Source organism: Triturus cristatus, chromosome 4_1, assembly GCF_964204655.1.
Source record: "Triturus cristatus chromosome 4_1, aTriCri1.1, whole genome shotgun sequence".
Lineage (NCBI taxonomy): Eukaryota > Metazoa > Chordata > Amphibia > Caudata > Salamandridae > Triturus > Triturus cristatus.
In genome coordinates this window covers 122,821,280-122,836,454 of record NC_140585.1, presented here as the reverse complement: position 1 = coordinate 122,836,454, position 15,175 = coordinate 122,821,280, and the positions used below count along the sequence as shown (strand labels likewise).

General features: G+C 38.8%; 15 non-coding genes across 15 annotated transcripts; all 15 read right to left on the bottom strand.

Annotated features, from left to right (window-relative positions):
* Positions 1–1,062: 1,062 nt before the first annotated feature.
* TRNAK-CUU (transfer RNA lysine (anticodon CUU)) lies at positions 1,063–1,135 on the bottom strand. Its single transcript has one exon. It is a non-coding gene; the product is annotated as a tRNA-Lys (tRNA).
* A 353-nt stretch (positions 1,136–1,488) lies between these two features.
* Positions 1,489–1,561, bottom strand: TRNAA-AGC (transfer RNA alanine (anticodon AGC)). Its single transcript has one exon. It is a non-coding gene; the product is annotated as a tRNA-Ala (tRNA).
* Positions 1,562–2,333: 772 nt separating this feature from the next.
* On the bottom strand, positions 2,334–2,406 carry TRNAA-AGC (transfer RNA alanine (anticodon AGC)). The gene has a single exon. It is a non-coding gene; the product is annotated as a tRNA-Ala (tRNA).
* A 771-nt stretch (positions 2,407–3,177) lies between these two features.
* Positions 3,178–3,250, bottom strand: TRNAA-AGC (transfer RNA alanine (anticodon AGC)). Its single transcript has one exon. It is a non-coding gene; the product is annotated as a tRNA-Ala (tRNA).
* Positions 3,251–4,021: 771 nt separating this feature from the next.
* Positions 4,022–4,094, bottom strand: TRNAA-AGC (transfer RNA alanine (anticodon AGC)). The gene has a single exon. It is a non-coding gene; the product is annotated as a tRNA-Ala (tRNA).
* A 2,033-nt stretch (positions 4,095–6,127) lies between these two features.
* On the bottom strand, positions 6,128–6,200 carry TRNAK-CUU (transfer RNA lysine (anticodon CUU)). The gene has a single exon. It is a non-coding gene; the product is annotated as a tRNA-Lys (tRNA).
* Positions 6,201–6,553: 353 nt separating this feature from the next.
* On the bottom strand, positions 6,554–6,626 carry TRNAA-AGC (transfer RNA alanine (anticodon AGC)). The gene has a single exon. It is a non-coding gene; the product is annotated as a tRNA-Ala (tRNA).
* Positions 6,627–7,398: 772 nt separating this feature from the next.
* TRNAA-AGC (transfer RNA alanine (anticodon AGC)) lies at positions 7,399–7,471 on the bottom strand. Its single transcript has one exon. It is a non-coding gene; the product is annotated as a tRNA-Ala (tRNA).
* Positions 7,472–8,242: 771 nt separating this feature from the next.
* TRNAA-AGC (transfer RNA alanine (anticodon AGC)) lies at positions 8,243–8,315 on the bottom strand. The gene has a single exon. It is a non-coding gene; the product is annotated as a tRNA-Ala (tRNA).
* Positions 8,316–9,086: 771 nt separating this feature from the next.
* Positions 9,087–9,159, bottom strand: TRNAA-AGC (transfer RNA alanine (anticodon AGC)). Its single transcript has one exon. It is a non-coding gene; the product is annotated as a tRNA-Ala (tRNA).
* Positions 9,160–10,772: 1,613 nt separating this feature from the next.
* Positions 10,773–10,845, bottom strand: TRNAA-AGC (transfer RNA alanine (anticodon AGC)). Its single transcript has one exon. It is a non-coding gene; the product is annotated as a tRNA-Ala (tRNA).
* Positions 10,846–11,616: 771 nt separating this feature from the next.
* TRNAA-AGC (transfer RNA alanine (anticodon AGC)) lies at positions 11,617–11,689 on the bottom strand. Its single transcript has one exon. It is a non-coding gene; the product is annotated as a tRNA-Ala (tRNA).
* Positions 11,690–13,304: 1,615 nt separating this feature from the next.
* On the bottom strand, positions 13,305–13,377 carry TRNAA-AGC (transfer RNA alanine (anticodon AGC)). The gene has a single exon. It is a non-coding gene; the product is annotated as a tRNA-Ala (tRNA).
* A 1,189-nt stretch (positions 13,378–14,566) lies between these two features.
* TRNAK-CUU (transfer RNA lysine (anticodon CUU)) lies at positions 14,567–14,639 on the bottom strand. The gene has a single exon. It is a non-coding gene; the product is annotated as a tRNA-Lys (tRNA).
* A 353-nt stretch (positions 14,640–14,992) lies between these two features.
* On the bottom strand, positions 14,993–15,065 carry TRNAA-AGC (transfer RNA alanine (anticodon AGC)). The gene has a single exon. It is a non-coding gene; the product is annotated as a tRNA-Ala (tRNA).
* Between the last annotated feature and the right edge of the window lie 110 nt (positions 15,066–15,175).

Below are 15,175 nucleotides of genomic sequence, written 5' to 3'. Positions count from 1 at the left end.
ATGTTTTACACTTCAGGTTGGCATGTTTAGTACTTGAATAGGAGTGATATCACTTTATGTTAACCTAGACTCAGGCCCTACCTAATCTTGGAGATACATTTCTCATGAATGAGTAACCAAGGGAGATACAATTTTTAGGAGTTAGTGCATGTCTAATGCAAGATTAATCACCATATTATGAGAGCCAATGCAATCATCCAGCAAAAAATACTCGTTTTCGCCCAACGTGGGGCTCGAACCCACAACCCTGATATTAAGAGTCTCATGCTCTACCGACTGAGCTAGCCGGGCTCCCACTTAAATATGGTATGCAGACTCATCATTTTTTATTAAGGAAAACTGTTTCTGGATATTCCTCTGCTCTTGTTTTGCAAGGAACTTCACTTTTATACATCCTTCAGAGGAAAGAATGTCAAGTAAAATAAGACGAAATGAAAATGGAAGGTGTGAAATTTTCATTTTGAGATTGCATAAGAAATCAAATTCCTCTCACGTGCTATAGAATACCTAAACACTTTTGATTAAACCACTTTAGTTGTTATAATGACACCAAATTTGAAAGCCATCTGTGACTTTTCTGTTCTTACTCTGCAACAACCATGGCAATTACAAGTTAAAAAGTAAAATGTATGCAAATTTTAGAATGGAGTATGCGGGCATCGATCCCGCTACCTCTCGCATGCTAAGCGAGCGCTCTACCATTTGAGCTAATTCCCCTGTGTGCTCACTCAGCATCACATTTCAAAAGTAACGTTACTGCTGTCCACACTTTATTTTAAGTCTAATTGCCCATAACATGAGTGTTCAGTTCACTCCTAACTGATGCCTTAACTACACCTAGGGGATGTTTTACACTTCAGGTTGTCATGTTTAGTACTTGAATAGGAGTGATATCACTGCATTTTAACCTAGACTCAGGCCCTACCTAATCTTGGAGATACATTTCTCATGAATGAGTAACCAAGGGAGATACAATTTTTAGGAGTTAGTGCATGTCTAATGCAAGATTAATCACCATATTATGAGAGCCAATGCTATCATCCAGCAAAAAATACTCGTTTTCGCCCAACGTGGGGCTCGAACCCACGACCCTGAGATTAAGAGTCTCATGCTCTACCGACTGAGCTAGCCGGGCTCCCACTTAAATATGGTATGCAGACTCATCATTTTTTATTAAGGAAAACTGTTTCTGGATATTCCTCTGCTCTTGTTTTGCAAGGAACTTCACTTTTATACATCCTTCAGAGGAAAGAATGTCAAGTAAAATAAGACGAAATGAAAATGGAAGGTGTGAAATTTTCATTTTGAGATTGCATAAGAAATCAAATTCCTCTCACGTGCTATAGAATACCTAAACACTTTTGATTAAACCACTTTAGTTGTTATAATGACACCAAATTTGAAAGCCATCTGTGACTTTTCTGTTCTTACTCTGCAACAACCATGGCAATTACAAGTTAAAAAGTAAAATGTATGCAAATTTTAAAATGGAGAATGCGGGCATCGATCCCGCTACCTCTCGCATGCTAAGCGAGCGCTCTACCATTTGAGCTAATTCCCCTGTGTGCTCACTCAGCATCACATTTCAAAAGTAACGTTACTGCTGTCCACACTTTATTTTAAGTCTAATTGCCCATTAACATGAGTGTTCAGTTCACTCCTAACTGATGCCTTAACTACACCTAGGGGATGTTTTACACTTCAGGTTGGCATGTTTAGTACTTGAATAGGAGTGATATCACTGTATGTTAACCTAGACTCAGGCCCTACCTAATCTTGGAGATACATTTCTCATGAATGAGTAACCAAGGGAGATACAATTTTTAGGAGTTAGTGCATGTCTAATGCAAGATTAATCACCATATTATGAGAGCCAATGCTATCATCCAGCAAAAAATACTCGTTTTCGCCCAACGTGGGGCTCGAACCCACGACCCTGATATTAAGAGTCTCATGCTCTACCGACTGAGCTAGCCGGGCTCCCACTTAAATATGGTATGCAGACTCATCATTTTTTATTAAGGAAAACTGTTTCTGGATATTCCTCTGCTCTTGTTTTGCAAGGAACTTCACTTTTATACATCCTTCAGAGGAAAGAATGTCAAGTAAAATAAGACGAAATGAAAATGGAAGGTGTGAAATTTTCATTTTGAGATTGCATAAGAAATCAAATTCCTCTCACGTGCTATAGAATACCTAAACACTTTTGATTAAACCACTTTAGTTGTTATAATGACACCAAATTTGAAAGCCATCTGTGACTTTTCTGTTCTTACTCTGCAACAACCATGGCAATTACAAGTTAAAAAGTAAAATGTATGCAAATTTTAGAATGGAGAATGCGGGCATCGATCCCGCTACCTCTCGCATGCTAAGCGAGCGCTCTACCATTTGAGCTAATTCCCCTGTGTGCTCACTCAGCATCACATTTCAAAAGTAACGTTACTGCTGTCCACACTTTATTTTAAGTCTAATTGCCCATAACATGAGTGTTCAGTTCACTCCTAACTGATGCCTTAACTACACCTAGGGGATGTTTTACACTTCAGGTTGGCATGTTTAGTACTTGAATAGGAGTGATATCACTGTATGTTAACCTAGACTCAGGCCCTACCTAATCTTGGAGATACATTTCTCATGAATGAGTAACCAAGGGAGATACAATTTTTAGGAGTTAGTGCATGTCTAATGCAAGATTAATCACCATATTATGAGAGCCAATGCTATCATCCAGCAAAAAATACTCGTTTTCGCCCAACGTGGGGCTCGAACCCACAACCCTGAGATTAAGAGTCTCATGCTCTACCGACTGAGCTAGCCGGGCTCCCACTTAAATATGGTATGCAGACTCATCATTTTTTATTAAGGAAAACTGTTTCTGGATATTCCTCTGCTCTTGTTTTGCAAGGAACTTCACTTTTATACATCCTTCAGAGGAAAGAATGTCAAGTAAAATAAGACGAAATGAAAATGGAAGGTGTGAAATTTTCATTTTGAGATTGCATAAGAAATCGAATTCCTCTCACGTGCTATAGAATACCTAAACACTTTTGATTAAACCACTTTAGTTGTTATAATGACACCAAATTTGAAAGCCATCTGTGACTTTTCTGTTCTTACTCTGCAACAACCATGGCAATTACAAGTTAAAAAGTAAAATGTATGCAAATTTTAGAATGGAGAATGCGGGCATCGATCCCGCTACCTCTCGCATGCTAAGCGAGCGCTCTACCATTTGAGCTAATTCCCCTGTGTGCTCACTCAGCATCACATTTCAAAAGTAACGTTACTGCTGTCCACACTTTATTTTAAGTCTAATTGCCCATAACATGAGTGTTCAGTTCACTCCTAACTGATGCCTTAACTACACCTAGGGGATGTTTTACACTTCAGGTTGGCATGTTTAGTACTTGAATAGGAGTGATATCACTGTATGTTAACCTAGACTCAGGCCCTACCTAATCTTGGAGATACATTTCTCATGAATGAGTAACCAAGGGAGATACAATTTTTAGGAGTTAGTGCATGTCTAATGCAAGATTAATCACCATATTATGAGAGCCAATGCTATCATCCAGCAAAAAATACTCGTTTTCGCCCAATGTGGGGCTCGAACCCACGACCCTGAGATTAAGAGTCTCATGCTCTACCGACTGAGCTAGCCGGGCTCCCACTTAAATATGGTATGCAGACTCATCATTTTTTATTAAGGAAAACTGTTTCTGGATATTCCTCTGCTCTTGTTTTGCAAGGAACTTCACTTTTATACATCCTTCAGAGGAAAGAATGTCAAGTAAAATAAGACGAAATGAAAATGGAAGGTGTGAAATTTTCATTTTGAGATTGCATAAGAAATCAAATTCCTCTCACGTGCTATAGAATACCTAAACACTTTTGATTAAACCACTTTAGTTGTTATAATGACACCAAATTTGAAAGCCATCTGTGACTTTTCTGTTCTTACTCTGCAACAACCATGGCAATTACAAGTTAAAAAGTAAAATGTATGCAAATTTTAAAATGGAGAATGCGGGCATCGATCCCGCTACCTCTCGCATGCTAAGCGAGCGCTCTACCATTTGAGCTAATTCCCCTGTGTGCTCACTCAGCATCACATTTCAAAAGTAACGTTACTGCTGTCCACACTTTATTTTAAGTCTAATTGCCCATAACATGAGTGTTCAGTTCACTCCTAACTGATGCCTTAACTACACCTAGGGGATGTTTTACACTTCAGGTTGGCATGTTTAGTACTTGAATAGGAGTGATATCACTGTATGTTAACCTAGACTCAGGCCCTACCTAATCTTGGAGATACATTTCTCATGAATGAGTAACCAAGGGAGATACAATTTTTAGGAGTTAGTGCATGTCTAATGCAAGATTAATCACCATATTATGAGAGCCAATGCTATCATCCAGCAAAAAATACTCGTTTTCACCCAACGTGGGGCTCGAACCCACGACCCTGAGATTAAGAGTCTCATGCTCTACCGACTAAGCTAGCCAGGCTCCCACTTAAATATGGTATGCAGACTCATCATTTTTTATTAAGGAAAACTGTTTCTGGATATTCCTCTGCTCTTGTTTTGCAAGGAACTTCGCTTTTATACATCCTTCAGAGGAAAGAATGTCAAGTAAAATAAGACGAAATGAAAATGGAAGGTGTGAAATTTTCATTTTGAGATTGCATAAGAAATCAAATTCCTCTCACGTGCTATAGAATACCTAAACACTTTTGATTAAACCACTTTAGTTGTTATAATGACACCAAATTTGAAAGCCATCTGTGACTTTTCTGTTCTTACTCTGCAACAACCATGGCAATTACAAGTTAAAAAGTAAAATGTATGCAAATTTTAGAATGGAGAATGCGGGCATCGATCCCGCTACATCTCGCATGCTAAGCGAGCGCTCTACCATTTGAGCTAATTCCCCTGTGTGCTCACTCAGCATCACATTTCAAAAGTAACGTTACTGCTGTCTACACTTTATTTTAAGTCTAATTGCCCATAACATGAGTGTTCAGTTCACTCCTAACTGATGCCTTAACTACACCTAGGGGATGTTTTACACTTCAGGTTGGCATGTTTAGTACTTGAATAGGAGTGATATCACTTTATGTTAACCTAGACTCAGGCCCTACCTAATCTTGGAGATACATTTCTCATGAATGAGTAACCAAGGGAGATACAATTTTTAGGAGTTAGTGCATGTCTAATGCAAGATTAATCACCATATTATGAGAGCCAATGCAATCATCCAGCAAAAAATACTCGTTTTCGCCCAACGTGGGGCTCGAACCCACAACCCTGATATTAAGAGTCTCATGCTCTACCGACTGAGCTAGCCGGGCTCCCACTTAAATATGGTATGCAGACTCATCATTTTTTATTAAGGAAAACTGTTTCTGGATATTCCTCTGCTCTTGTTTTGCAAGGAACTTCACTTTTATACATCCTTCAGAGGAAAGAATGTCAAGTAAAATAAGACGAAATGAAAATGGAAGGTGTGAAATTTTCATTTTGAGATTGCATAAGAAATCAAATTCCTCTCACGTGCTATAGAATACCTAAACACTTTTGATTAAACCACTTTAGTTGTTATAATGACACCAAATTTGAAAGCCATCTGTGACTTTTCTGTTCTTACTCTGCAACAACCATGGCAATTACAAGTTAAAAAGTAAAATGTATGCAAATTTTAGAATGGAGTATGCGGGCATCGATCCCGCTACCTCTCGCATGCTAAGCGAGCGCTCTACCATTTGAGCTAATTCCCCTGTGTGCTCACTCAGCATCACATTTCAAAAGTAACGTTACTGCTGTCCACACTTTATTTTAAGTCTAATTGCCCATAACATGAGTGTTCAGTTCACTCCTAACTGATGCCTTAACTACACCTAGGGGATGTTTTACACTTCAGGTTGTCATGTTTAGTACTTGAATAGGAGTGATATCACTGCATTTTAACCTAGACTCAGGCCCTACCTAATCTTGGAGATACATTTCTCATGAATGAGTAACCAAGGGAGATACAATTTTTAGGAGTTAGTGCATGTCTAATGCAAGATTAATCACCATATTATGAGAGCCAATGCTATCATCCAGCAAAAAATACTCGTTTTCGCCCAACGTGGGGCTCGAACCCACGACCCTGAGATTAAGAGTCTCATGCTCTACCGACTGAGCTAGCCGGGCTCCCACTTAAATATGGTATGCAGACTCATCATTTTTTATTAAGGAAAACTGTTTCTGGATATTCCTCTGCTCTTGTTTTGCAAGGAACTTCACTTTTATACATCCTTCAGAGGAAAGAATGTCAAGTAAAATAAGACGAAATGAAAATGGAAGGTGTGAAATTTTCATTTTGAGATTGCATAAGAAATCAAATTCCTCTCACGTGCTATAGAATACCTAAACACTTTTGATTAAACCACTTTAGTTGTTATAATGACACCAAATTTGAAAGCCATCTGTGACTTTTCTGTTCTTACTCTGCAACAACCATGGCAATTACAAGTTAAAAAGTAAAATGTATGCAAATTTTAAAATGGAGAATGCGGGCATCGATCCCGCTACCTCTCGCATGCTAAGCGAGCGCTCTACCATTTGAGCTAATTCCCCTGTGTGCTCACTCAGCATCACATTTCAAAAGTAACGTTACTGCTGTCCACACTTTATTTTAAGTCTAATTGCCCATTAACATGAGTGTTCAGTTCACTCCTAACTGATGCCTTAACTACACCTAGGGGATGTTTTACACTTCAGGTTGGCATGTTTAGTACTTGAATAGGAGTGATATCACTGTATGTTAACCTAGACTCAGGCCCTACCTAATCTTGGAGATACATTTCTCATGAATGAGTAACCAAGGGAGATACAATTTTTAGGAGTTAGTGCATGTCTAATGCAAGATTAATCACCATATTATGAGAGCCAATGCTATCATCCAGCAAAAAATACTCGTTTTCGCCCAACGTGGGGCTCGAACCCACGACCCTGATATTAAGAGTCTCATGCTCTACCGACTGAGCTAGCCGGGCTCCCACTTAAATATGGTATGCAGACTCATCATTTTTTATTAAGGAAAACTGTTTCTGGATATTCCTCTGCTCTTGTTTTGCAAGGAACTTCACTTTTATACATCCTTCAGAGGAAAGAATGTCAAGTAAAATAAGACGAAATGAAAATGGAAGGTGTGAAATTTTCATTTTGAGATTGCATAAGAAATCAAATTCCTCTCACGTGCTATAGAATACCTAAACACTTTTGATTAAACCACTTTAGTTGTTATAATGACACCAAATTTGAAAGCCATCTGTGACTTTTCTGTTCTTACTCTGCAACAACCATGGCAATTACAAGTTAAAAAGTAAAATGTATGCAAATTTTAGAATGGAGAATGCGGGCATCGATCCCGCTACCTCTCGCATGCTAAGCGAGCGCTCTACCATTTGAGCTAATTCCCCTGTGTGCTCACTCAGCATCACATTTCAAAAGTAACGTTACTGCTGTCCACACTTTATTTTAAGTCTAATTGCCCATAACATGAGTGTTCAGTTCACTCCTAACTGATGCCTTAACTACACCTAGGGGATGTTTTACACTTCAGGTTGGCATGTTTAGTACTTGAATAGGAGTGATATCACTGTATGTTAACCTAGACTCAGGCCCTACCTAATCTTGGAGATACATTTCTCATGAATGAGTAACCAAGGGAGATACAATTTTTAGGAGTTAGTGCATGTCTAATGCAAGATTAATCACCATATTATGAGAGCCAATGCTATCATCCAGCAAAAAATACTCGTTTTCGCCCAACGTGGGGCTCGAACCCACAACCCTGAGATTAAGAGTCTCATGCTCTACCGACTGAGCTAGCCGGGCTCCCACTTAAATATGGTATGCAGACTCATCATTTTTTATTAAGGAAAACTGTTTCTGGATATTCCTCTGCTCTTGTTTTGCAAGGAACTTCACTTTTATACATCCTTCAGAGGAAAGAATGTCAAGTAAAATAAGACGAAATGAAAATGGAAGGTGTGAAATTTTCATTTTGAGATTGCATAAGAAATCGAATTCCTCTCACGTGCTATAGAATACCTAAACACTTTTGATTAAACCACTTTAGTTGTTATAATGACACCAAATTTGAAAGCCATCTGTGACTTTTCTGTTCTTACTCTGCAACAACCATGGCAATTACAAGTTAAAAAGTAAAATGTATGCAAATTTTAGAATGGAGAATGCGGGCATCGATCCCGCTACCTCTCGCATGCTAAGCGAGCGCTCTACCATTTGAGCTAATTCCCCTGTGTGCTCACTCAGCATCACATTTCAAAAGTAACGTTACTGCTGTCCACACTTTATTTTAAGTCTAATTGCCCATAACATGAGTGTTCAGTTCACTCCTAACTGATGCCTTAACTACACCTAGGGGATGTTTTACACTTCAGGTTGGCATGTTTAGTACTTGAATAGGAGTGATATCACTGTATGTTAACCTAGACTCAGGCCCTACCTAATCTTGGAGATACATTTCTCATGAATGAGTAACCAAGGGAGATACAATTTTTAGGAGTTAGTGCATGTCTAATGCAAGATTAATCACCATATTATGAGAGCCAATGCTATCATCCAGCAAAAAATACTCGTTTTCGCCCAATGTGGGGCTCGAACCCACGACCCTGAGATTAAGAGTCTCATGCTCTACCGACTGAGCTAGCCGGGCTCCCACTTAAATATGGTATGCAGACTCATCATTTTTTATTAAGGAAAACTGTTTCTGGATATTCCTCTGCTCTTGTTTTGCAAGGAACTTCACTTTTATACATCCTTCAGAGGAAAGAATGTCAAGTAAAATAAGACGAAATGAAAATGGAAGGTGTGAAATTTTCATTTTGAGATTGCATAAGAAATCAAATTCCTCTCACGTGCTATAGAATACCTAAACACTTTTGATTAAACCACTTTAGTTGTTATAATGACACCAAATTTGAAAGCCATCTGTGACTTTTCTGTTCTTACTCTGCAACAACCATGGCAATTACAAGTTAAAAAGTAAAATGTATGCAAATTTTAAAATGGAGAATGCGGGCATCGATCCCGCTACCTCTCGCATGCTAAGCGAGCGCTCTACCATTTGAGCTAATTCCCCTGTGTGCTCACTCAGCATCACATTTCAAAAGTAACGTTACTGCTGTCCACACTTTATTTTAAGTCTAATTGCCCATAACATGAGGGTTCAGTTCACTCCTAACTGATGCCTTAACTACACCTAGGGGATGTTTTACACTTCAGGTTGGCATGTTTAGTACTTGAATAGGAGTGATATCACTGTATGTTAACCTAGACTCAGGCCCTACCTAATCTTGGAGATACATTTCTCATGAATGAGTAACCAAGGGAGATACAATTTTTAGGAGTTAGTGCATGTCTAATGCAAGATTAATCACCATATTATGAGAGCCAATGCTATCATCCAGCAAAAAATACTCGTTTTCGCCCAACGTGGGGCTCGAACCCACGACCCTGAGATTAAGAGTCTCATGCTCTACCGACTAAGCTAGCCAGGCTCCCACTTAAATATGGTATGCAGACTCATCATTTTTTATTAAGGAAAACTGTTTCTGGATATTCCTCTGCTCTTGTTTTGCAAGGAACTTCACTTTTATACATCCTTCAGAGGAAAGAATGTCAAGTAAAATAAGACGAAATGAAAATGGAAGGTGTGAAATTTTCATTTTGAGATTGCATAAGAAATCAAATTCCTCTCACGTGCTATAGAATACCTAAACACTTTTGATTAAACCACTTTAGTTGTTAATGACACCAAATTTGAAAGCCATCTGTGACTTTTCTGTTCTTACTCTGCAACAACCATGGCAATTACAAGTTAAAAAGTAAAATGTATGCAAATTTTAGAATGGAGAATGCGGGCATCGATCCCGCTACCTCTCGCATGCTAAGCGAGCGCTCCACCATTTGAGCTAATTCCCCTGTGTGCTCACTCAGCATCACATTTCAAAAGTAACGTTACTGCTGTCCACACTTTATTTTAAGTCTAATTGCCCATAACATGAGTGTTCAGTTCACTCCTAACTGATGCCTTAACTACACCTAGGGGATGTTTTACACTTCAGGTTGTCATGTTTAGTACTTGAATAGGAGTGATATCACTGCATTTTAACCTAGACTCAGGCCCTACCTAATCTTGGAGATACATTTCTCATGAATGAGTAACCAAGGGAGATACAATTTTTAGGAGTTAGTGCATGTCTAATGCAAGATTAATCACCATATTATGAGAGCCAATGCTATCATCCAGCAAAAAATACTCGTTTTCGCCCAACGTGGGGCTCGAACCCACAACCCTGAGATTAAGAGTCTCATGCTCTACCGACTGAGCTAGCCGGGCTCCCACTTAAATATGGTATGCAGACTCATCATTTTTTATTAAGGAAAACTGTTTCTGGATATTCCTCTGCTCTTGTTTTGCAAGGAACTTCACTTTTATACATCCTTCAGAGGAAAGAATGTCAAGTAAAATAAGACGAAATGAAAATGGAAGGTGTGAAATTTTCATTTTGAGATTGCATAAGAAATCAAATTCCTCTCACGTGCTATAGAATACCTAAACACTTTTGATTAAACCACTTTAGTTGTTATAATGACACCAAATTTGAAAGCCATCTGTGACTTTTCTGTTCTTACTCTGCAACAACCATGGCAATTACAAGTTAAAAAGTAAAATGTATGCAAATTTTAAAATGGAGAATGCGGGCATCGATCCCGCTACCTCTCGCATGCTAAGCGAGCGCTCTACCATTTGAGCTAATTCCCCTGTGTGCTCACTCAGCATCACATTTCAAAAGTAACGTTACTGCTGTCCACACTTTATTTTAAGTCTAATTGCCCATAACATGAGTGTTCAGTTCACTCCTAACTGATGCCTTAACTACACCTAGGGGATGTTTTACACTTCAGGTTGGCATGTTTAGTACTTGAATAGGAGTGATATCACTGTATGTTAACCTAGACTCAGGCCCTACCTAATCTTGGAGATACATTTCTCATGAATGAGTAACCAAGGGAGATACAATTTTTAGGAGTTAGTGCATGTCTAATGCAAGATTAATCACCATATTATGAGAGCCAATGCTATCATCCAGCAAAAAATACTTGTTTTCGCCCAACGTGGGGCTCGAACCCACGACCCTGATATTAAGAGTCTCATGCTCTACCGACTGAGCTAGCCGGGCTCCCACTTAAATATGGTATGCAGACTCATCATTTTTTATTAAGGAAAACTGTTTCTGGATATTCCTCTGCTCTTGTTTTGCAAGGAACTTCACTTTTATACATCCTTCAGAGGAAAGAATGTCAAGTAAAATAAGACGAAATGAAAATGGAAGGTGTGAAATTTTCATTTTGAGATTGCATAAGAAATCAAATTCCTCTCACGTGCTATAGAATACCTAAACACTTTTGATTAAACCACTTTAGTTGTTATAATGACACCAAATTTGAAAGCCATCTGTGACTTTTCTGTTCTTACTCTGCAACAACCATGGCAATTACAAGTTAAAAAGTAAAATGTATGCAAATTTTAGAATGGAGAATGCGGGCATCGATCCCGCTACCTCTCGCATGCTAAGCGAGCGCTCTACCATTTGAGCTAATTCCCCTGTGTGCTCACTCAGCATCACATTTCAAAAGTAACGTTACTGCTGTCCACACTTTATTTTAAGTCTAATTGCCCATAACATGAGTGTTCAGTTCACTCCTAACTGATGCCTTAACTACACCTAGGGGATGTTTTACACTTCAGGTTGGCATGTTTAGTACTTGAATAGGAGTGATATCACTATATGTTAACCTAGACTCAGGCCCTACCTAATCTTGGAGATACATTTCTCATGAATGAGTAACCAAGGGAGATACAATTTTTAGGAGTTAGTGCATGTCTAATGCAAGATTAATCACCATATTATGAGAGCCAATGCAATCATCCAGCAAAAAATACTCGTTTTCGCCCAACGTGGGGCTCGAACCCACTTCCCTGAGATTAAGAGTCTCATGCTCTACCGACTGAGCTAGCCGGGCTCCCACTTAAATATGGTATGCAGACTCATCATTTTTTATTAAGGAAAACTGTTTCTGGATATTCCTCTGCTCTTGTTTTGCAAGGAACTTCACTTTTATACATCCTTCAGAGGAAAGAATGTCAAGTAAAATAAGACGAAATGAAAATGGAAGGTGTGAAATTTTCATTTTGAGATTGCATAAGAAATCAAATTCCTCTCACGTGCTATAGAATACCTAAACACTTTTGATTAAACCACTTTAGTTGTTATAATGACACCAAATTTGAAAGCCATCTGTGACTTTTCTGTTCTTACTCTGCAACAACCATGGCAATTACAAGTTAAAAAGTAAAATGTATGCAAATTTTAGAATGGAGAATGCGGGAATCGATCCCGCTACCTCTCGTATGCTAAGCGAGCGCTCTACCATTTGAGCTAATTCCCCTGTGTGCTCACTCAGCATCACATTTCAAAAGTAACGTTACTGCTGTCCACACTGTATTTTAAGTCTAATTGCCCATAACATGAGTGTTCAGTTCACTCCTAACTGATGCCTTAACTACACCTAGGGGATGTTTTACACTTCAGGTTGGCATGTTTAGTACTTGAATAGGAGTGATATCACTGTATGTTAACCTAGACTCAGGCCCTACCTAATCTTGGAGATACATTTCTCATGAATGAGTAACCAAGGGAGATACAATTTTTAGGAGTTAGTGCATGTCTAATGCAAGATTAATCACCATATTATGAGAGCCAATGCTATCATCCAGCAAAAAATACTCGTTTTCACCCAACGTGGGGCTCGAACCCACGACCCTGAGATTAAGAGTCTCATGCTCTACCGACTGAGCTAGCCGGGCTCCCACTTAAATATGGTATGCAGACTCATCATTTTTTATTAAGGAAAACTGTTTCTGGCTATTCCTCTGCTCTTGTTTTGCAAGGAACTTCACTTTTATACATCCTTCAGAGGAAAGAATGTCAAGTAAAATAAGACGAAATGAAAATGGAAGGTGTGAAATTTTCATTTTGAGATTGCATAAGAAATCAAATTCCTCTCACGTGCTATAGAATACCTAAACACTTTTGATTAAACCACTTTAGTTGTTATAATGACACCAAATTTGAAAGCCATCTGTGACTTTTCTGTTCTTACTCTGCAACAACCATGGCAATTACAAGTTAAAAAGTAAAATGTATGCAAATTTTAAAATGGAGAATGCGGGCATCGATCCCGCTACCTCTCGCATGCTAAGCGAGCGCTCTACCATTTGAGCTAATTCCCCTGTGTGCTCACTCAGTATCACATTTCAAAAGTAACGTTACTGCTGTCCACACTTTATTTTAAGTCTAATTGCCCATAACATGAGTGTTCAGTTCACTCCTAACTGATGCCTTAACTACACCTAGGGGATGTTTTACACTTCAGGTTGGCATGTTTAGTACTTGAATAGGAGTGATATCACTGTATGTTAACCTAGACTCAGGCCCTACCTAATCTTGGAGATACATTTCTCATGAATGAGTAACCAAGGGAGATACAATTTTTAGGAGTAAGTGCATGTCTAATGCAAGATTAATCACCATATTATGAGAGCCAATGCTATCATCCAGCAAAAAATACTCGTTTTCGCCCAACGTGGGGCTCGAACCCACTTCCCTGAGATTAAGAGTCTCATGCTCTACCGACTGAGCTAGCCGGGCTCCCACTTAAATATGGTATGCAGACTCATCATTTTTTATTAAGGAAAACTGTTTCTGGATATTCCTCTGCTCTTGTTTTGCAAGGAACTTCACTTTTATACATCCTTCAGAGGAAAGAATGTCAAGTAAAATAAGACGAAATGAAAATGGAAGGTGTGAAATTTTCATTTTGAGATTGCATAAGAAATCAAATTCCTCTCACGTGCTATAGAATACCTAAACACTTTTGATTAAACCACTTTAGTTGTTATAATGACACCAAATTTGAAAGCCATCTGTGACTTTTCTGTTCTTACTCTGCAACAACCATGGCAATTACAAGTTAAAAAGTAAAATGTATGCAAATTTTAGAATGGAGAATGCGGGCATCGATCCCGCTACCTCTCGTATGCTAAGCGAGCGCTCTACCATTTGAGCTAATTCCCCTGTGTGCTCGCTCAGCATCACATTTCAAAAGTAACGTTACTGCTGTCCACACTGTATTTTAAGTCTAATTGCCCATAACATGAGTGTTCAGTTCACTCCTAACTGATGCCTTAACTACACCTAGGGGATGTTTTACACTTCAGGTTGGCATGTTTAGTACTTGAATAGGAGTGATATCACTGTATGTTAACCTAGACTCAGGCCCTACCTAATCTTGGAGATACATTTCTCATGAATGAGTAACCAAGGGAGATACAATTTTTAGGAGTTAGTGCATGTCTAATGCAAGATTAATCACCATATTATGAGAGCCAATGCTATCATCCAGCAAAAAATACTCGTTTTCGCCCAACGTGGGGCTCGAACCCACGACCCTGAGATTAAGAGTCTCATGCTCTACCGACTGAGCTAGCCGGGCTCCCACTTAAATATGGTATGCAGACTCATCATTTTTTATTAAGGAAAACTGTTTCTGGATATTCCTCTGCTCTTGTTTTGCAAGGAACTTCACTTTTATACATCCTTCAGAGGAAAGAATGTCAAGTAAAATAAGACGAAATGAAAATGGAAGGTGTGAAATTTTCATTTTGAGATTGCATAAGAAATCAAATTCCTCTCACGTGCTATAGAATACCTAAACACTTTTGATTAAACCACTTTAGTTGTTATAATGACACCAAATTTGAAAGCCATCTGTGACTTTTCTGTTCTTACTCTGCAACAACCATGGCAATTACAAGTTAAAAAGTAAAATGTATGCAAATTTTAGAATGGAGAATGCGGGCATCGATCCCGCTACCTCTCGCATGCTAAGCGAGCGCTCTACCATTTGAGCTAATTCCCCTGTGTGCTCACTCAGCATCACATTTCAAAAGTAACGTTACTGCTGTCCACACTTTATTTTAAGTCTAATTGCCCATAACATGAGTGTTCAGTTCACTCCTAACTGATGCC